Source organism: Manis javanica, chromosome X (genome assembly GCF_040802235.1).
Source record: "Manis javanica isolate MJ-LG chromosome X, MJ_LKY, whole genome shotgun sequence".
NCBI lineage: Eukaryota > Metazoa > Chordata > Mammalia > Pholidota > Manidae > Manis > Manis javanica.
Window position 1 is genome coordinate 12720069 of NC_133174.1, and position 22080 is coordinate 12742148.

Here is a 22080-nt window from a genome sequence, read left to right on the forward strand (position 1 = left end):
CGTCGGCAAGACCGGCGGGGCGGGCGGAAGCGGACCTTGCCCCGGGCCCTGTACCACGAACAACTTCCCTCCGCTCGTGAGGGACGTGTACCTTCCCCGCTCTCCCCGCGGAGACCCTGAGTCCGGCAGCATTGGAGGCCTTGAGTCTGGAGCAGAGCTGACGGGAGCTCCACTTGGAGCCTGAGATTCAGGCAGCGCGCGGTTTGGGGTGGGCTGAAGGTCATTTTTATGTTGGCATTTATTTTTGCCAGAATTGGGAAAAGCCGCTGGTCAGTCCGAGGGTGTAGGCTCTTCATGCTCCCCTGACAATTTTCCACGGCATTCTACCCCCACCCCCACCCCCACCCCCACCCCCGAAGCCCCAGAAGGGCTAAAAATTGCAGGGCTTTTGTTTGTTCCTATTTGACCAGGGCTGGGGTGGGGTTGGGAGGGGCGCTGTAGACAGGCCACCCCTCTCTGGCTAAGGGGAGGAAGCAGGACTGCCCCAAGATTTGAGGGGCCCAGTGTAAAATGAAGCTGCCAGGTTCTTTGTTCCCAAGTAATTAATAATTCCAAAACGGTGATAGCCCAGCATTAAACTCAGTGCTGCCTCGTGAACCTTGTCGCTCTGCTTCCGGGACTGTGGTCCTGATGGAGGTGCTGGACCCTCTTACAGAGGGTGCCTATGTGGTGTTGGTTCTTGGTTTTCATTGTCAGTGCCGTTTACCCTCCACGGTGCTTCTAGATGGATCTTCGTCACGATCCTAGGATGACTTGAAAACCCACTTTAAACCACTTGGGGGGCATTTTTTAAGTATTGAGTTGGACATGGATGAAGGCTGCAGTGTCGTTTTCCCTAGCATTTTCCTCTGAGGTTGGCAGAGTGGATGGAGAAATGATACTGATCGTATAAAAGCAATCCCTGCAGCCAACTCCTGTCTTACTGGGGAGGCCGGTGGAAGAAACAGGTGGCTGGAAGGCGCACTAACCTGGGAGTGTGATCTGGATTCTACTCTGGTCTTGGCTACTCACTAGCTGTGTACTCTTGAACTAGTCAGTTCACCTCCTAAGCCTCGGTGTTCTTCGTGAACATGGGTTGGAGTCGACAGCCCTGCTTTCCCCTTTGGGTCTAAATGTTATCCCTACTTTCCAAGTGGGAAAATGGAGGCAGTTACCCACCATGTAAGTTTTTCCACAGAAATAGGGGCAGGCCTGCAGCTGGCTTGGGTTCTGTAGTACCAGGTGTCCTATGTCCTAGTTGGCTCCGTGTAATCATGGGGCCCCTTCCAGAATGCCTTTTAGGTGACACACTTCGAGAGGCCTCTTGAGCACTTGAAGCTTAATTGTGAGCCATGAGATGACCATGAGTGGACAGCCACCAGCTAGAGGATGAATTCATGAAAGCTCCCTTTTTCCTGCGGGTCAGAGAGCCATAGTGACTCCAGGATGCCCAATAAGAATTATTATCTACCTGTTTCCCAACTCTGGTCAGTTCAAAACAAGGCAGCCAAGAATTGGGCCTAACATTCCACTCACCAGTTATGCTTTGCTTGTCTCTAGGGAATGCTTTGCTCTCCTGCAGCTTTCTGTCTGCCCTTGCTGGAAGGGTGAATTCACCAAGTGCAAGCTTTGACCAAGTTCCCACACATGCATTCCATGTAGGAAAGAAGCTGGCTCATCTCTGATGCATGCAACACAGGTTTCTGCCTTTTAGTGAAAAACTCTTGTTCCTCTTCTCCAGTCTGACAGGGAAGGAAACTTTTGTTCCACTCCTCCACTGCCCTCCAGGTGTAGTCACAATCTCTATAATTAGTAAAGTGCACTATGGTTCACAAAGCACTTCCACATACATTTTTGTGTAAGTATTACTTTCTCCATTTTTCAGCTGAAGAGTGAATGTTTTGCCTGAGCCCAGTCTGCTGGTGAGGGTCAGGGCTGGGCTCATACTCAGCCTTCTGATACCTAAGTGGTTTCAGGAGGCCCATGTCCACAAAGGCGACACGTTCCCATGTGCTATTTCATATGCATGAATATGAAGTGAGGAAATGGATACCTTTAAAAAAATTATTTATTTATTGGTTGTATGAATTTTTTAAAAGTATCATTGATACACAATCTTATGAAGGTTTCACATGAACAACATTGTGGTTTCAACCTTCACCCATATTATCAAGTTCCCCCCCATTGCAGTCACTGTCCATCAGCATAATAAGATGTTATAGAGTCATTACTTGTCCTCTCCGTGCTGCACTGCCTTCCCCATGACCTACCTATATTGTGATTGTGAATTATAGTACCCCTTAATCCCCTTCTCCCTCTCTCCCCTCCCACTCTCCCAACCCCTTCCTTTTGGTAACCACTAGTCCCTCTTTGGAGTATGTGAGTCTGCTGCTGTTTTGTTACTTTATTTAAAAACATTTTTTATATTAAGGTATCATTAATATGCAATCTCATGAAGGTTTCATATGAGCAACATTGTGGTTACTACATTACTCCCCAATTATTAACTCCCCGCCACATACCCCATACAATCACTATCTATCAGGGTAGTTAGATGCTATAGAATCACTACTTCTCTGTGCTATACTACATTCCCCGTGCCCCCCCCTACTTTATGTGTGATAATCATAATACCCCTTAATCCCCTTCTCCCCCTTTCTGCCCTCCTTTCCCACCCCCTTTCCCTTTGGTAACCACTAGTCCCTTCTTGGAGTCTGTGATTCTGCTGCTGTTTTGTTCCTTCAGTTTTGCTTTGTTGTTATACTCCACAGATGAGTGAAATCATTTAATACTGGTCTTTCTCTGCCTGGCTTATTTCACTGAGCATAATACCCTCTAGCTCCATCCATGTTGTTGCAAATGGTAGGATTTGTTTTCTTCTTATGGCTGAATAATATTCCATTGTGTATATGTACCACATCTTGTTTATCCATTCATCTACTGATGGACACTTAGGTTGCTTCCATTTCTTAGCTATTATAAATAGAGCAGTGATAAACATAGGGGTCCATGTGTCTTTTTGAATCAGGGATCTTGTTTTCTTCAGGTAAATTCCTAGGAGTTGAATTTCTGGGTCAAATGGTATTTCTATTTCTAGTTTTTTGAGGAACCTCCACAATGCTTTCCACAATGGTTGAGCTAATTTACATTCACACAAACAGTGTAGGAGCGTTCCCCTTTCTGCACATCCTTGCCAGCATTTCATGTTTCTTGTGGAAATGGATACCTTTTTTTAAAAAAAATCTTTTATAGTTTTTGAACAGAATCCTCCAAAGCAGGAACCAAGAGCTTGCTGGAAACAAGTGTTGATGACTTTCACCTTGAAACCACCAGCATCATGGAGAGCACCTCAGATGGCCAGTTTCACCTGGCACTGCAGTCTGTTCAGTCAGATTTGTGAGGCCTGACACCCCCAGGTATGCCCTTAAGCATCTATAAGACAACTATAAGCATCTATAAGAACAACTATAAGACAAATATATAAAATTGTAAATAAAGACTAGAAGTCACTTAAAACTTTTTGAGTCCTGTGAATTCTCAGATGTTTAGTGCGATTTCCTCGGTGTTTTATGGCTCCACCAATGGAGAGTATCTCGACCAAAGAAAGCATAGTCCCAGGTACTGAGCTGGTTTAGGAAGCTCAGTTTCGCTGATTTCATTTAGAAACAATTATGCTCTGTCTTTCAGTGGACTACTGAAGTATTTATTAAGTAGAGTGAGTCATCAGTTTAGTATGGCAGAGCTCACCTTATTTTTCCCCTTTTATGGCTCATTATGTTCAGAACATTTGAAATTAGTCTGATGAAATGGATGTTTGTTGCTTTTTGCTCATCTACCTTCTCGTGGTCACTTACATCCGTGTCTTCTTACCTAGGTCAAATTATGGTCATTTTTATGACTCATTTGGCTCTCTGTTGCTTGTACTTGTTGGCAAAACCAGTCTGTTAAATCCAACTCTCTCTCTACTCCATCCCTGAATATGGCCCCAAGAACACACATCCAGGCTAACAGGTTTCACATTAAATTCTTGACTACTTAACTCAAGTGAGCCCTTAATGTAGTCCAGTGTTGTGTCCACTTCCCCTGTCTATCCATTGACTACCTCTCCTAAAGGACAGTTTCATATCTTCCCTCCCTATACTTCCTGTACCTTCCTTCCCCAACTTCGCTTACAGCTGATGAACTTGCTTCCTTATCTTAGTGAAAAAAATGGAAGCAGTAAGAAGAGAACTTCCGCAGTACATGCAGCACCTGCCCACCTACCTGTATCTGTGTCTTCACAGATCTAGAACAGGGCTCTTCCTGTAGATCAGGGTTCTTACTCACACCTCCGGTGACCCTGAGGAGCTCCTTGTCATGGGGACTGTCCTGTATACATTGCAGAATGTCTCACAGCGTCCCTGGCCTCCCCCCACCAGATGCCCATAGCACCCCACCCACCAGTTGTGACAGTCCAGAATGTCCCCTGGTGGGGGGCAAAATCTTGGGGGCTATTGGCAATGTGTGCACACACATTTTGAGTTGTCATGACTTGCTGGAGGGTGCTTGGTGTTCTGCTGGCATCTAGAGGGTAGAGGCCAGGGATGTGGTGAAATACCCTGTGGTGCACAGCATGGCCACCCGCAATAGAAGTTACCCAGTCCCCGAGGTGCCATGGCTGAGAAATCCTGCCCTAGATGAATTGTCTGCATTTTTATTGAGGCACAGCCCTCCACCTGCTCTTGCCTACTCAGGGAAATCACTCTAACAATAGCCCCCTCATTCTCCTGCATCATTAATTACCTTCTCTATTGGATCACTTTCTGTATCTCCTCTTCTACCATAGTAATCAAGGCCACCATCGCATTTTGCCTGGATCATTGCCACAACCCTCATATCCTGGCTTCCCAGCTTCTGCCCTTTTCTCCCTACAGACTGTTCTCCACACAGAAGCCAGAGTGATCCTTTTAAAATTTAAGTTACATCTTGTCACTCCTCTGCACATAATCCTTCAATAGCTCATCACTATAACTAGAATGATAGCCAGAGCCTCACAGTGGCCTGCTAGGCCCTAAGTGATCTAACCTCTCATCTGTTACCTTTCTAATTATATATCCTATTACTTTGCCTTTTCTTTTACTTTATTGCAGGCACACTTGCCTGCTTACCGGTCTTCAAACTCACTAGGCCTCTTCTGCCTCAGGGCCTTTGCACTTGCTTCTCTCAGCCTTGAATATTCCTTCTCTAGGTCACTCCATTGCTTGCTACCTCACCTTGCTCAGGTATTTGCCTAAATATCTTCTCAGTGACCCTTTCCTGACTGCCCTATTTAAAATTGCTATTTTCCTTTCCCTTTCACCCTTGAAACTCAGTATCCCTCTCTCCTGCTTTGTTATCTATAACTTATCATCATCAAATTTTCCAGATACTTATTTGTTTTGTTGATTATCTGTTGCCCACCATCCTCAGCTAGAATGAAATTTGTATGAAGACATGGGTTTGGTCTTGTTCACTGCTGTATTCCACAGAGCCAAAGTAGTGCCTAATGCATAGTAAGTGCTCAATAAATATGTCTTGACTGAGTCTGTTCAAGGCTGGGGATGACTCAAACCAAGGCAATCAGTTCTAGTCAGAGCTTATCCTGGGGCTTTTGCTTGAATTCCTGAGAAGAGAGATGTCCTTGTTCACCCTGGATAACCCAGAGGCTGGAGGTTCTGCTGCCATCTTATTATTGCACTGTATCAGACAGGGCTCTTAGCTGCATGCAGCAGAGCCCTCATGTTCAAAATATTCACTGCTCTTCCCCATGTAGGATTTTTACACCATTGCCCCACTGATAGGCTTGACCACATGACTTGCTGTGGCCACTTGAATGTGGACAGAAGTGTGTATCACTTCCGAGCAAAAGCACAAACCGCCAGCTTGTGGCTCACTATTTTGATGTTTTCCCTTTGCTGTGAGAACAGCAAGGGTTCAGAGAGAGGTTGGCCTGAGTTCAGAGGGAAGGCATGTGTCACAGAAGTGCAGCCAGTCTACACTAGCCATGGAACAAGAGTGACAAATAAACCTTGATCACTGTAAGCCACTAAGATTTGGCGTTGTTACCAAAGCATTACATCACCTAAGCTGATTTAACAGTCCTACTAGTTTAAGAAGAAAATGCATTTATCGCAGAATATTAAGAGGCTCATCGGATCTCTGAGAAGGTCTTGGAAAGAGCCAGAGATGGGGCCCAGAGTCTCTGTCACTGCTGTCTCTGAAAACTGGACCCGTTGGCCACTAACCTCATCAGAAGAAGGCTTTTGTAAGTCCTTGACTCCTTGTGCTGCCCTCTTCTAAGCTGAGGTCTCTGGCAGAGTCTTGGTTACGTACCTGTGCTCTTGCTATGGGGAGGCTGGAAAAGCAAATGTCTTTCTTTTATTTCTCCTTCAATGAGGCAGGTGTCAAACGTGGGGAGTGACGAAAATAGGGAGGATGTTGAGAAGTTAATGGGTGACCCCAAAGCATGAAAGGCATCCCCTGCCTGCCTGAAGGTACTGTTACTACGTTTAGTTTATAGATGATAAAGCTGAGGCATAGAATAATGGAGCCAACAGCAAAGGATTGGAGCTGAGAAATAGAATGCCTGGGTGCTAACTTTAAGGCCTCCCCCAAGTCACACCTTAAGTATACCTATTGACCCTTCAAGTATTTGAAGAACGCATTCCCAGTTTTGCTTAGGCCAGCTGGAATTGTGTGTACTGACACCTGGAACAGAAGGAGTCATGATGATTCATGTCTGAAATGTATGAGCATCAGCACGGTGTCTGGCAGGGTTGCTCTGGCCTGGACTCTGGGAGGTTTTGGTTGCCCTCAGTTTCCAGTAAATGGGGAGAGAGGCTGATGGTCAGGGGAGCAGCCATTTCTGGCTGGGCAGGGTTTTGGTTTTCCTGATTTTGGGAGCCAGCAGTGCTCGAGAACAGCAGGGCACTTGCTCACACATAGCACAGTGACCAGGACAGGTAAAGTTACAGAGCTACAGGCAACACATCTGTGGTGAGAACTGCTTGTTGCTTATCCAATACACACGTGTATAGTGCTTGCTATGTATTAGAGACTATTCTAAACTCTTCCCTTATATCAGCTCATTTAATCCTCACAAGAACCCTGTGAGAAAGGTACTGTTATTTCATTTAGTTTATAGATGATAAAACTGAGGCATAGAATAATTAGGTAACTTGACTAAGTCATGTAGCTAGTAAATAAAGGAGCAGGGTTTTACACTCAGGCCATCTGGCTTCTTAAGCTGTATTTAACCTCTGTACTGTATTGTCTGATTTTGTTTGATTTGCCAATAGTCCAGCTCAAACAGCTTGATTTCCCAGGCTCCCTTACAGCTAAAAGAGACTGTGACACAATTCTGGCCAAAGAGTGTGTGGAAGTAGGTTGGCTTCCACAATCATTTCTCTAAAAGGAGGTAGACTCAGCTGGTATGCCCCATATTGCCCTTAGTTCTTCACTTTCTGTCTGGAATGCAAATGCAATGCTGGAGGTAGAGCATCCGTTTTGTGACTATGAGTTGACAGTTATGAAGAAGAAAGCTACATGGCTCAGACAAAAGAAGGAAGGTGCCTGGGTCCCAGCCTTGGATTTCCTGCTTCTAGATTCATTTTACGTATGAAAAACAAAACTCCTAATTTTTAGGAGTGGGAGTTTCAGTTACTTGAGGGAAAATATAATCTCTACTCGTTCAACATTCTCACATTTCTCACCCTTAGCTGTCTTCTATACCATTTTGGCAATGTCTTTAAATCTGCCCACTGGCTACTGAGGGACCAGCCTGAATTCCAGTCCCTTGATTGAAATTGTTTATTGTCACATGCCTGCAATATGTCTGGGAACACAGTGTTGGACAGTGTGGGAAGTTTTTTTTTTTTAAGTGCATGGCATGGCCCCATCACCAGGAGTTTGAAGAACATTAATTAACCCAAAGGACTAATTTGTTCTAAGATGTTAATGGATGATAATGGCTTGATGTGGTTTTCCTAATTTAGGATATTATTGGATTTTAATTAGACCCAGTCTCCTCCTTCTTAAAGAAGAAACTCAAAAAAGGAAAAGGTATAGGGGCAAGGGGGTAGGATGATATGCAAAAACCTGTCTAAGGGTAAAGATGGCCTTGTGGTATTCCTCTGAACACCAGCTCTCAATAATCTCCAAGATTACCCAAAAATCCCATCCAGCAAGCTTAGATTTGATAGAGATAGCCACTCAAGAGAGGAACAGATCAACTCAAAATACTCTGTCTCCCCCTCCTTTATTTATATGCCTTGAGATGCCTCTGATTTCTAAAGTCCTTCCCATGGGACTGTGTAACTGAACAGAGAACAATTTGGCTACTCCCCACTCCTCCAGTACCCCACTTAAAAGGAAATGTCTGCTAGCAGCATCCAGCCAGTGCTAATTGGTGATGGAAATGAAATTGGCTATTCTTTCTATTTGCCCAACACTTGACTGTCTTCTTTAGATTTATGAGATCCAACAGTGCAGACAACAGAACTGGCCTCAAAGCTGTGCCTCGTACTCTGATGGACGATTTCAGGAGTTATGCAGGCATTCAACAAAAATCATATTATGCATTTTTATTAGTACTTTTAAGTATTTGTGATTTAGGGGGATATAGTTAGGGTATAGTCTGAAGGCTATATATAATACAAAACCCAAAACCAATTAGGAGGTTGCTTAAGTCTGTTAGAGACTGTCTGCAGGCTAGCAGCTTTCCTTCTGCTAAATCCTGTTAAAATGCAGTGGGTTCTACTCTGTGCGGAATGAGCAGGCTGCCATGACAACTGTCTGGATATTGTTTGAGTGTTAGTCATAGGTTTCCAGTGTCTCCCTCTGAGTCCAGCATTCATCCTAAAACTCAGATGCACATCTGTTCTTAAAGAAATTCTCCTGGACATGTTTACAAAACACAAAACAGAACAACACACTTTGAACTGGCTGGGTTTTTTCTTCTGGAAGGGAAATTTGAATGAATTTACACAATTGCAAATTACAGATTTTATTGCTGTTCTTTTCTTTTGGAAAGGAGATTTGATAGGAATTTATATTGTACTTGACTTATAGAGCTGATTAAATAGATGCACTCGATCAGAGTTTGGGAAGTTCCCCTCTAGGTCTGTGACCCTGATGTTAATTCATTCTTTTTTTCACCCAGCAGTATCAGAAGGAATCTTGTGGTTGCAAGTACCAGAGGATTCAGCCCAAACTGAGTTAGCAAAACCAGTCTCAGATGCATCTGACTTGAAAATTCCAAAGGTAAAATTTCATCCAGAGATTTACAGTGGAGGGCTCCGGCCCCATTTCTCTGCCCTCCTCTTGGTTTGCCCTTCTGCAGGGATCAGTTGCACCTCCGAGGCTGGCTCTCCTCATGCTGACAGGCTTGCTCAGAGCACCACGCCTGGGGGAGAAGAACAAGTCTACGTCCCAGCACTCTCTCCAGGTGCCCTGAGGTTCACTCATATGGCCTCTCTTTAGCTATGTGCCTACCCTAACACTCCATTTTGCCAGGAGAAGAGGAGCTCACTTCCTCAGGCCTGAGTTATGTGTCCATCCCTGGAAAATCACTATTGCTTGGGAAGTGGGCTCATATACTAATTGCTTTAAGCCAGTCAAGGCCCACACTTCGAGTGGGAGGTGGTAATCCCCTGCAAACCACAGGGCTGAGGATGGGGATGGGGTTGATTTTAAAACGGAAGATTAGAGTACCCTTGTAAGGAAGCGAGGAGAATACTTATTAGCTATCTGGCTAAGGAACAGAATGCTGGGCAAATCATAATACTAACAGCTAACATTTATTGAATATTATGAGCCAGGCACCACTCAGATTGCTTTACAGGTGTATTGGTTAGAGAATGTGGTTGGCTGCGTGTAATAAGGTATGTGAAATAGCAGGGACTTAACACGAGGGGCTGGTTTTTATCTTCACATCACCCACCCAAGCCTCAGGCCCACCCTTGACCTTTCCGAGTTACCATTCTCAGCGTGAGGCTCTCTTCCTAATGCTTACAAGAGGGCTGCTCCTCCTCCAGGTATTGTATCCTGGTTCCTGGCAGAAGGGGGAAGGGTAAAGAGGGATGGGTTCATGCCAGGGGAGTCTTGTCTTTTATATCAGGAAAACAGCATTTCCTGGGAGCCTCAGCCAGTAGATTTCTGCTTATATCTCCTTGGCCAGAAATGTGTCACATGAGCATCCCTAACTGCCACGGAATCTAGCAAATCGGGTTTTGTTGGCTGAGATTTTATTGGTAAGGAGAAAGGAAGAATGGATATCAGGCAACTATCAATGGCTACCACAATATGTATTAACTCACTATTCCTTACTTCAACCCAGTATGCTTGGTACTATTTCTATCCTGGTTTTCAAAGAAATAGGCAAAGAGATGTTATATAATTTTCCGAAGCTCATACAGAGCTGTTAAGTGCAGAGCTGCTGTTTCTGTGAAATACAGGAAGCTGGTTGCCTTTCCTAATCTTCCTATACTTCCATGTATGGAACACTTCCTTTTTTTTTTTTTTTTTGTGCCTGTACATTGTTTTATTGTTTTTTTAAAAAAATTTTATTAAAGTATCATTGATATACAATCTTATGAAGATTTCACATGAACAACACTGTGGTTTCAACATTCACCCACATTATCAAGTCCTCACCACCCCCCCCCACATTGCAGTCATTGTCTATCAGCGTAGTTAGATGCTATAGAGTTACTACTTGCAAAAGACTTCATTTTTAATGCTTTAAAAATGACAGTCGCTTGCTCCAGGCTCTGTATTCATTTCATGACCTTCTCAGGTAACAATCCAGAGAAACCTTGGGTCTCTCACCAGTTTGTTTTCATAGTGTCCTTTCATGTAGGTGCACCAGCAGGAACATGGCATAGCAGCAGGAATTGTGTTCAGCAGTAAGAAACAGAGACCTAAAAAGGGAGGTTATTTTTATCTCATATTATGTAAAATCCAGAGCTTCATTCAAAAATTGAAAGTGTACCTGTTAAAGAAAGAGTCATTAAGCATATAGAAATTTCCTGTCCTTAGTTACATCATGTTAATTTATATTACATTTCCTTAAAACTGCTTTGTCAACTGGACTTTTCACTATGTAAGGTTGACAGTCCACCTCACTGGGGCAAATTAGTGAAGTTTCATTACATTACTGATACCTTAGTTTGCTTCTAATTGTTATTTTGCTCATTCTTTCCAAATATTTGAGATCTTTAGCTTATGGCATTGTTTTATGTATTTATCACAACATTGTTTTATTCTGGTGATACTACTGAATTGACCATAAAAATCACAAGAATGTTGTAGAATATAGTTTGAATTCAAAAGTCATGAAGGAGTGGGTTGAAAAAGAAATAGAGATTTAAAGAAATAAAAGTCATACTGTGTTGTAGAGCAGTGCCACTCAACGCATGCTTCCCCATCACTTGGGAGTTTATTAGAAATACAGATTCATGAGCCCCGCTCCAGACTTCCTGAATCAGAACCTTTAGGGGCTGGGCCCAAGGAATATGTGTTTAAACAAGATCCTCAGGTGATTTACAAGCACATTACAGGCACTGTTTTAGAGAGTTTTATGTAAATGAGACTCACGGATCTTGTAGTCTTTGGAATAGTGATGAAAATACTAAATTTACCTTAATAAACTAAGACCTATGTTAAACCCTGGATTCTCCTTTCAAAGTCCCCAGATCATAGACTCCAGTTATTTACTCCAGGTCACCGAGCCTTAAGTCAAGTGTGTGGTTGACTCCATCCCCCTATCAACACCATCACTGAATTAATCAATATTTGCCTTTCAGATGTCAGTTCAAAAGTTACTTCCCCAGATAAGCCTTTGCTTGACCTCCTGAGTCACTCTCATGGTACATACAACACTTTGCAGTTTCACATTTGTTTTTATGATTATTTTATTAATGTTTACTTCCCCCTCTAGGCTATACTATTCATGAGGAAAGGGAGCTTATCAGTTTTGTTAACTGGTATATCTCCAGGGTCTGGAACAGTGGCACATAAGAGATGCTTGACAAATATTTATTGAATGAATATATGAATGAAACCAAGACATGAATAAGTGCTCTTAAAGAAAATTCTCTAAAAACTTCTCCAAAGGCTTTGCCATAAGCTCTTAGTTGTCTGAGGCAGAGGTTTGGAAAAGAAAGCCATGGTTCTTTCCCAGGCCTTGTTTTAGCTAATAGTTTCAACATTCCTCCAAGAAACCAACTGTTCTTTGTTTTCTAGGTTCATGAACACAAAAATGGTTGACAAGGAGGCAAGTTTCTTCAAAGAAAGCTTGAAGAGCCAGGACCTGCCTCTCCAGTAAGCAGGAAGTTGTGCTGCTCACTTTATGTTGGCAGGTATTGTGCTATCTGCAGCTAATGTTGTGGGGTTGCCAAAACAACTTAAGGAAACATTCTAGAATCCATCTCTGGAAAAATTCCAGCTAAGGTTGAGGAGTCCTCTTCAAGTAAGACCTGTAAGTATGATGATGGACTGTGACCTGAGCCTGTAGATCAGGCTAAAAGATTCAGCAAATACCAAAGTGAAGGTCTAGGAGGCTATTTCCTTGAACCAGTGTAGAACTGATAAAAAAAAAACTTAAAAGGGTAAGATAAGAGCTCTTATTGAGCAAATGAATGAAATCTGTGTAGGCATAGAACCATATGACTGATAATTAATCTTCTGTTTGTTTAGCTGTTTGGCCAACTCTCATGGACTTTATGTTTCACGTATGGCGTTTATCATACTTGGATATATATATTATATAGAGCTATCTTTATAGGATGGAATTGATTGACCTTGGTGTAATGGAAAGAGTGCTTACCCCCAAGTTGTAAGACTGTGTGTGATGTTGGGGAAGCCACCTAACCTTTCCGGGCCTGCTTTCCTCTCTGTAAAATGGAGGCGCTTTCTGAACCAGTGCAGAGGACCAGAGTGCCTTACCATATCACAGGCTTGCCTGCTATAGAGCTCTGGGCCAAGAACCTCATGATCTTCTTGCAGGGGAACTCCATTGTCTGCCAGTAGGTCAGTTTTGCCAATTCACAGGGCTCTGACATGAGAGGGAATTGCGTAAGGCTATATGCTTTGTTTTACTTTTGTCTTGGAATGGCAGATTATAGCTCCTGCAGAAGGAAAATAAGAAGTAAGAAATTACCATTGCTCTGCCATTGACTCACGCTAGATGTCAAACTGAGATACATGCAAAATGCAAGCACATACAAGCTAAAGGAACAGATTGCGGCAATATTTTAAAATATCACAACTCTCTAAATAAGCAGTTCTGATAAGCCTATTTGGAATTCATGCAAAACACCCATAACTCTGAAAATCTGAATTGTACATTGCCAGGGTAAATTACTTCTATGCAGTGATTATAGATAAAGATATATTGGATTATATGATAATACCCATCTCCCTTGGTTTACAGATACCCTTCTCTCCCAGGCCTCTTCCTTTCCAGATTGTTCCTTTTTTAGACTCCTTTGTTTGCTCTTTCCTCCTCCTCATTCCCTTTTAATGTCTCTATTCCCCAGGCTTTTTTGTTTTTGCCCCTATAGCTTTCTGACGCTGCAAGCTCTCCCTGGTGATTTTATCTTCTGTAATCACCTCAGCTGTGATCAGCAACCTGATGACTCTTTAATCAGAATCTGCAGACCTGATTTATTTCCTGGGCTCTAAATGCAGGCTTCTACTGCCTATGGGACATTTCTTTGCTTTTTTTCTTCACCAGAAACATGCTTGTCCCCCTTCATGTCCTACCCTTGTACCTGTTAATACCTCAGTAAATGGCATCACCCACTAGACTATAAATGACAAGAGAACAGAGACCATGTCTCTTGTCCACTGTTGTGCCCCCAGTGCCCAGCATAGTGCCTGGCACATGGTCGATACCCAGTAAGTGTTGTTGAAGAAGTGATGAATCCACCTAATATTCCAAACTAGAAACCTTGGAATCATTCTTGATGCCTCTGTCTCCCCTGTTCCCTGTACCCACTCTGGGACCCGTGGGGTTTATTACCTAAAAGGCTTTCACATTTGGCCTCTTCTCTCCACCTTCATTACCACTGCTTTAATTCAGCCCTTAACAAACTGTCTCCTGGTTTGTTGCAGGAGCTTCTTCTTCGGTTTGCCTATGGCTGGCTTTTTCTCAGTTCATCCCTGTCTGACCCTCGGAGAGATTTTCCTAAAGCTTGAATCTAATCAGATTACCCTCAGGCTCCACTTCACTTAAACAGAGTTTGCAATCTGGCAGGCTCACACTAAATCCGTGAAGTCTACACAGTGTTTTGAGAAAATGAGAATTACTACATTTCATTGATACTAAGATGCACATTTTTTTTTCACATTTTAGCACCTCTGAAATTGGTATGTGTCTTAAAATTGATGGAGTGTCATAGTTTGACGGGTGGCTTTTTTCTTAGTTACTGGTACATAAAATAATGATGCACCTTGTAATAGATGGCACCTTAAATTTGTGGAAATATACTCATACTGACATTTAAAAATAGGGAGATAAAAAATATGTTCAGCTTTTCTTGAAAAATTACATCGGGGAACACTGGGCCAAGATTTCTAGATGGCAGCCTAAAAGGGAGCTACCGGTAAGTTGCAGCTGTTTCATTTAGACCAAAACTCTCTAGAATATCCCATTGTTTTTATCCAGGTTGCTTTATTTATTTCTATTATCTGCCCCAGCCCCTGTAAGCATTTGAAATTGTAATCTATGACTGTTGGGTTAAAGCCTGAATTCTTTGTTATGATTTATAAGAATGATTACAGTTGGCCCAACCTACCTCTCCAAGTTCACTTGCCAATCCTCTGCTCTACACACCCTCTATCCCCCAGTCTCAGGAAACATTACTCAAATATAACATGTTCCTTGGACAGCATTTCTCCACCTTTTATGCTCTATGAAACATTTCCCAACTTGCCCTGGTAGAGCTAATATCCTCTGGATTCCAGTAGTATATGGGCATATCTCTATATTATACTTCCTGCCTTGAAATTATCTGTGGACAGGCCTGTGTCCTTCACTACACTGCGAACCTGGTAGGGAAATGAATCAGAAGGTATTCACCTTTGTATCCTTGCCTCAGAGCTGGGGCATGCTCAGTAAGTATCTGTTGAATAAAGAATGGACGGGGTGTGCTTTCTGACTGGCATCTATTTTGTGAGTTTTGCCCATGGCTAGAGAGCTAAAAGTGAAATCAGAGGGAAAGGCAAGTGTTTTTCTTAGTGCTTGTAGCTTACAGCAGAAGGCACTGCTTCTGGCTGTGATTTAGGAAGGCGTTTGGCAGTCCAGTCAGCCTGTGGGGACTTTAATATCTGCACACCCAAAGGCACTAAACTAGAGCCAGCTCTGAAACTTTAAAAAATATTTTTTAAGTGAGTGTACAGTAAAATTGACTTACTGTCATACAGCTCTGTGCATTTTGATACATGGATAGATTAGTGTGACTACCATCATAATCAGGATATAGAACATTGCCCCCCAAATTGCTATGCCTTTGTAGTTACATGCTTCTCCACCCCTAAACCCTGGCAACCACTAATCAGTTATCCATCATTGTAGTTTTGGTTTTTTGACAACGTCATATAAATGTACATAACCTTTTGAGCCTATCTTCTTTGACTCATCATAATGCTTTTGAGATTCTTTCAAGTTGTATGCATCAATAGTTCCATTTTATTGCTAAGTAATATTCCACTATATGGATATCTCACAGTTTGTGTATCCATGCACTCATTGCAGGATGTTTAGCTGTTTTCAGTATTTGATCATATGAACCTGTGTACAGGTTTTTCTGTGAATATAAGCTTTCATTTCTCTAGAGTAAATACCCAGGTGTAGGATTGCTGTGTCATATGGTAAGTGTATGTTTAACTTTGTAAGAAACTACCAAACTATTTCTCAGAGTAGCTATACCATTTTACATTCTCACAAGCAAAGTATGAGAGTTCTAGTTGCTCCACATCCTAGTCAGCATTGGGTATTATTACATATTTTTTTCAAAAACCATGCTAACAGGTGTACAGTGTTACCTCATTGTGGCTTTAATTTGAATTTCTGCTTCCTCAAATCCAGTTTGTGGGAACTGGAGGGAAAAAAAAATGGTCAGCTCACCACCCAGTTTGATGGTACTTCAAACTTTGATCTTCTTCCTCAATCTGCCTTCTGCTATTTAGAGTCCTTGTGTTACTTATTTATTGTTTTGTAACTAATTGCCAAAAACCTTCGAGGCTTAAACACATATTTATGACCTCACAGCTTCTGTGGGTCAGGAATCCAGGCACATCTTATATGGATCCCCACCAGCTGCTGCAATCAAGGTGTTGGCCGGGCCACAGTCATTTTAGGCTTAACTGGGAAACACTCTCCTTCCAAGCTCACGTGGTTGTGGGCAGGATTCAGTTCCTTAAAGTCTGTTTAACTGAGGGCCTCAGTTCTTTGCTGGCATTTTTCCAGAGACTTCCCTCAGTCCTGTGCCACGTGGGTCCCCCAACATGGCAGCTTACTTCCTCAAAAGCACACAAGTTGCTAAGGCAGTAGAGTCTACCAGCAAGACAGAAAGTCACAATCTTTTATAACCAAATCACAGAAGTGATATCTCAACACCTTTGCCATACTCTCTTGGTTAGAAGTCAGTCAGCAGGACCAGTCTTACACTGAAAGGGAAGGGATTCCACAAGGGCATGGATACCAGGAGGCAGGGATTATTGGGGGCCATCTATTAGTCTGCCTGCCATAGTCCTCAAGTGGCTGCTCCATGGATTCTGTCCAGGTTGGGTAGCTTCCTTCTGTGGGAGAGACAGCACAGAGGGAGTGGAGTGTCCTTATTCCATCTTACACAGACTGGAACTGTTTGATTTGATTTATGAATATTCAGGGTTAACTTAAGGAGAACTTTTTTTTTTAAATTCAAGCCATCTAGGATCAAGTTAGGGTCAGATTAAGTAGTGGTCAAAATTTAAATTCTGATGTCTACTAATCGTCTATTTATTGAAGTACAGCCATGGAAAGCTCAGCTTTGGTACCCAAGATGGGCCTTTTCAAAGCTGACTTAGACTCTTCAACACATGACAGCTGTTTCAGCCTGTCATTGTGGCTTCTGACCAGGTAATCCCGACAGAGACATCTGGCTAGCACTGGCCTTTATGGACTTCTTTTACCTGATAGTGGTTTATAACCCACCTTGGATTTCTTTTAATGATTTAAATACTTGTGAAATCTGCTGTCTCTTTTCTCCCACTTAATGTAATTTTTCAATACCCAGATGTCATCCCTGGAAATATGCTTGATCCTTTTTCTTTATTGAAATGTAGAATTACTTGTTATTCCTTCCTTCTCTTCAAAAAGAAGCAGGCTCTAAATCAAGGTTCTTTGAATGTTTTTGATCATGAACCTCTCACAGTAAAAGCTTTTTGGAATGGACCCCTAATGCAGGTATATTCATTTATTTACAACTAATGTCACTGAACTCATACATATATGTGTGTATATTACCAAAAATACTTGAAAATAGAATATTTCAAAAGAAATAAGAAAGTAGATAAAAATATGAGTTCTAATATTTTGTTTTCTTCTGCTCAACATATCTTCTGTGCATCTGTTGTGGGGCAGGTACCCCAACTTAGAGGCCACCAGGTGCTAGGAAGCTGGAATTGGGTGTGATTGCTTACCACTGGCCCCAGAACCAGCAGGCTAGCTGAGACTTGGCCAGCCCCATCTGAACTTTCCCCCTTTGGTGCTATCAGGGGTAGAGGTGTCAGGTGCCATGACTGGACAGACACCTTAAGTACTCACCACCGAACAGATCTGCACACGTCGTTTTCTTCTCTGTCTATTCCCAAATCCAACTGGTTTACCTAGATTTAGCATATTCCCCAGTGTGCGTCATGACCCATAATAGGAACTGCCTACTAGAATTACATTTTTTGGTAGAAATTGGAACTGTGTCCAGCTCCAGGAAGCTTGTGAAATAGGAGCAATTTACCTGCAATGCCCAGTCTCTCCCTTGTGAGGTAACCAGCCTTCTCATTCTCTTCTGTGTGTCCATAGCTTGCTACTACTAGAGACTATCTGAGTGTGCTGCTTTGCGTTCCTGCAGAAGCAGACCCTGAGACCAGCATCCGAGAGCAAGTTTATTTGCAAGGTGAAGGCAAACCCAGTAGGGGAGTAGGGAAGTGAGAGGACGGAGAGACAGCAGAGACAGCTGAGAAAGAGTGAGCACAGCCTGTAGAGGTGGAGAAGCTGCCATTTTTCAGTCAGAGCAGGTGGGCACTTCTGTCTACCCATGTGTAAGTCTAATTGCAGCATTATAGTCAGGAACTCAGCTCATTCTAATTTTATTTCACCTCTCCCATTTCACATCCTTGATAAGTACCATAAAATGTACATGTCTTCAAGAACATCCTCTTCTCTCCCTTGCCACTTTTCCTCTGGTTAACTTCTAACTTCTGGTCGCTCAGTCCTCAGGTCTCAGCCAGGAGCACCCCATCACTTCCCTGCCGGGATAGGGCTCTTTCTCTGTGCCCCCTACCTGAACTATTAAATATTTAGTCATACTGTATTGCTGTCATTTATTCATATAACAAATATCTGTTCTGTGCCTGGCACTGTTTTAGTTACCTGGAGTTTATATTCCAATAGGGGAGATGGATTTTAATTTGTAATTTTATTTTAATTGCTTATTTACTTCTGTGTTTTTCCCACCCTAATCATGTCCATTTTGTTCATTTATGTCCCTCTCTGTCAATACAATGGCTGCCACACAGGGGATGCTCAATTCAAATGTGCTGAATTGAAGAGCACAAGGCATCTTAGTTGCGGACGATTTGGTAGTCTATGGCCTTTCCCAAGGGGGAGAGCCAACTCCCATCTCTCCTGTTGGCTGTTTTCCTATGACGATGTTCCCACTGAGAGATGGATTGACCGACCTTGAATGTTAGTATGTAAGTCTGTTAGTGAGCTTAGAACTGTTAACATTACTTTGCCCATTATTTTTTCTTTTTTTCAGGCTGGGAGAACATACCCCTGGTCAGCTGGAGGACAGCTAGAGAACATCTGAGAAGAGGCTGGAACCTTCATTTTGTAACCACACAAGATGCTGACCATGGCAGTGTAGTGTAATGATTGTAAGTAGGGATTCTAGAGTCAACGTGCCTGGGTTCAAATCCCAGCCCTGCCACTCATTGGTTGTTTAATTTTGGGCTATAGTTCCTAATGCCTAAATAGGAATAATAATAGTATATACCTCATAGGATGATGTGTGAACTAAATAAGACTAATACATATAGAATTAACAAATGCTTAGAACATAATAAATGCTCAATAAATGTTATCATTACTATGAGTTATTCACATACATCACTGCTGCTTCATTTAACGATTGGAGGCTGGACACACAGAAGAGAATGAGAAGGCTGGTTACCTCACAAGGGAGAGATTGAGCGTTGCAGGTAAACTGCTCATATTTCACAAGCTTCCTGGGCCTGGACACAGTTACTTTGTGGTGCTCAAAGTAACATTTTAGTGTTCTTTGAAGAATGGAAAAATCCAGTGACGTTCTTCATTTTAAGCAAATTCTAAGTTTAGACAAATCATATAAAGGGCACAGGCAATCCAATTCATTGTCCAGAGGCTGGTCAATAAAATTACCATGGAAATCATGGGCTCTTTCCCTCCTTTCCTCTCTTTCTGTGATTAAACGACTATTTGGTGAGTACCTCATGCATTTGGTGCTGGGGATGCTGAGAGGTTTGAGATGGTTCCCTTCCCTTCAGGATTTTACATGTAAAGGCCAAATTATGGCGCACTTTGGGAAGGTCTATAATTGGACACACACATGGCTTTGAGAGCCAGAAGACAGAGTGACTAATTCCCCTTTCGTGATTCAGGAAAGGCTTCACACAGAGGAGGTGACATTTGAAGAACTGTACCCAGGCATAGCCATCATTTAATCAGTGTGGATTGAATAGGCATTTGGCTGGAAAAAAAGTCACAGGGTGACATTGTCCACTATTTTAGGGGGAGCCCAGGTAATTCTGCTATAATTCACAATATGTCTGACAGCCTCACCAGGTCCTAGTCTTGGAGTTCCTGCCATGGAAACCTAGGGTGTATTGTCTCATAATGAGGCCTTCTGATAATATTTAATATGCTAATAGGAGTACAGAAGCTCAGAGCTGCCTTTCCAGTTATTTTTAAAGTGACTCCATTAGATTAACTAGCAAGCTAGATAACTACTTTACTGGATCTCCTGTGGCTCTCAATTGTGGAGAGGAATCGGCTAAAGAGCAACTTGGGTGGGGTTATGAAATAATTTGGCTGGAGTCCTTCAAATCCTAGCTCACAATGCCTAAGGCCATTAAGCTTGAAAGCAAATGCTGTGTAACCAGCCAGGAAGAGTTTGGGAGGAAAATTGCTGTCGCTGCAGCTGAGATCAGCATATGACTGAGAGGAAGATCACCTCTGGATTGCCTTGAAAGAACAGGACTGGGGTTGGTAGCATCCAGCACTCACATCGGCACTTGCGTTTTCAAATGTCTTCCTCCTCTTCCTTCTCAAACTCAGCAAAATTGCAGGTCAACCTTCCTTTTCTTTTCTGCTGATGAAGAGATGTGACTCTCTCCCTTTCACAGATAGGTTCTCCAACAAGCAGCCTAGTTGAATAGCTGGAGGAATAAAAGTGTCATGTAAATGAATTTGCAGCACAGCACCCAAAGACCTCTCCCTTAAACCCATGCCTTGTCACGGCCTCAGGAGGAATGTTTAGTGTTCCCGCTTGTCTTAATCATACCCAGGTCACTGCAGTGTTTCCTAAAAATCAACCTTGGCTGACATAAAGAGTCAGCCACTGAATGCTTTTCTACCCTTAGTACCAAAATTCATTTTGTATTTTGTATCGATGCAGGTTATTTTATGCAAACAGTGGCCTGGTCCTGCCTGCACAGAGCCTGGTGCCCTTGGAAGCAATCATGTGACCACAGCCCATTACTTGAGCATGTCCCTTTATCTCCTCCCCAGACAGGGCAGGACTGGGGCAGACAGTGCGGCTCACGGGCCAGCCCAGCTTCTCCCAGATCTGTAGCTCTGGGCTCGTCTTCCAGACTGTAAGGCAAAGTAGCTGTGCCTGTTTGAGTTATTTCTTTGTGTGTGTGCATGTGTATTTATTTCTTGATTCATTTAAGCAAGCATTCTCCCTATAGAGAGCTGTGGAGATGTGAGATGTGTGCAGTGCATGCATGTGTGTACGTATCTGTGGGGGGGTGGGGTGCTCCAGAGAAAGCTGGAATTATACTTCTTTCTTTCAGATCTCTGCATCCCTCACAGAGAAGGTTTTTCCTTGTTTTTCTCCTGAAATATCTGGAGTAAAATATCTGCACTGGCCAAGCAGAAGAAACAGGTAATATGTTTGTTTGTTCTTAGGTATTTTGGGCAAGCAGGAGTCTACATTATAAACATATATTGTGTAGCAACGAAACGAAATGTGCACTCCTTGGAGTTTATTTTATTGTTTTGCAATTTCTTGGAATGATTTTTCTCAAATTTTCTCTTTGCAAATCAGTTGTCATCATATTAAAAAGATGTACAGATGACTTTGCAGTTTGAAAGGCTGCAACCTATTTCAAATGAATTCACTGTCTGGAAAACTCTGGTCACTTGGGTGAGAGCAAGAAATGAGGGAAGGAAACTTTGAGAAACCCTTCTAGGCCCTTTGTCTGACATGCCCCAAGCCCCACTATGTAACTTTATAGTCAGAAATCTTCCTTTAGCTCCCTTGGCCTCTTGCTGTCTTAGAGGACCACAGGGTTTCCATTTATCTGTAAGAAAGGGAAACAGAATTCCTTGCAATGATCAAGAATTCTCTTTAGTGATTTAGTGCTTACAAAGATTGATCAGATTGGGTTCTGAAACCAAGGCATAGCTAACCTTCCAGTGAACAGGTTTGTTCTTTACTCCTTAAATAAATTTCTTCACCTTTATTATGGAAGTGATGATACCACCTTGAAGGTCCCTGTGAAGAGTACCTGGAATAACGCAAATAGGAAGTACCCACTGTTCTGGGTAAATTGATT

General features: G+C 42.7%; 1 protein-coding gene across 5 annotated transcripts in view; it reads left to right on the plus strand.

Annotated features, from left to right (window-relative positions):
• The first annotated feature begins 78 nt into the window (after positions 1-78).
• The window catches only part of PPEF1 (protein phosphatase with EF-hand domain 1), a 135638-nt gene continuing 113636 nt past the window's right edge, over positions 79-22080 (plus strand). For 2 of the 5 annotated variants that reach the window (XM_073227603.1, XM_073227605.1), the window contains exons 1-5: positions 3226-3395; positions 9161-9258; positions 12241-12356; positions 19020-19137; positions 21316-21407. The gene's annotated coding sequence lies outside the window, so the exon portion shown is untranslated. Of the gene's footprint in view, positions 209-3225; positions 3396-9160; positions 9259-12240; positions 12357-19019; positions 19138-21090; positions 21115-21315; positions 21408-22080 lie in introns of those variants that run through there. The other 3 variants (XM_037020564.2, XM_037020566.2, XM_037020567.2) reach the window with 3 other exon arrangements.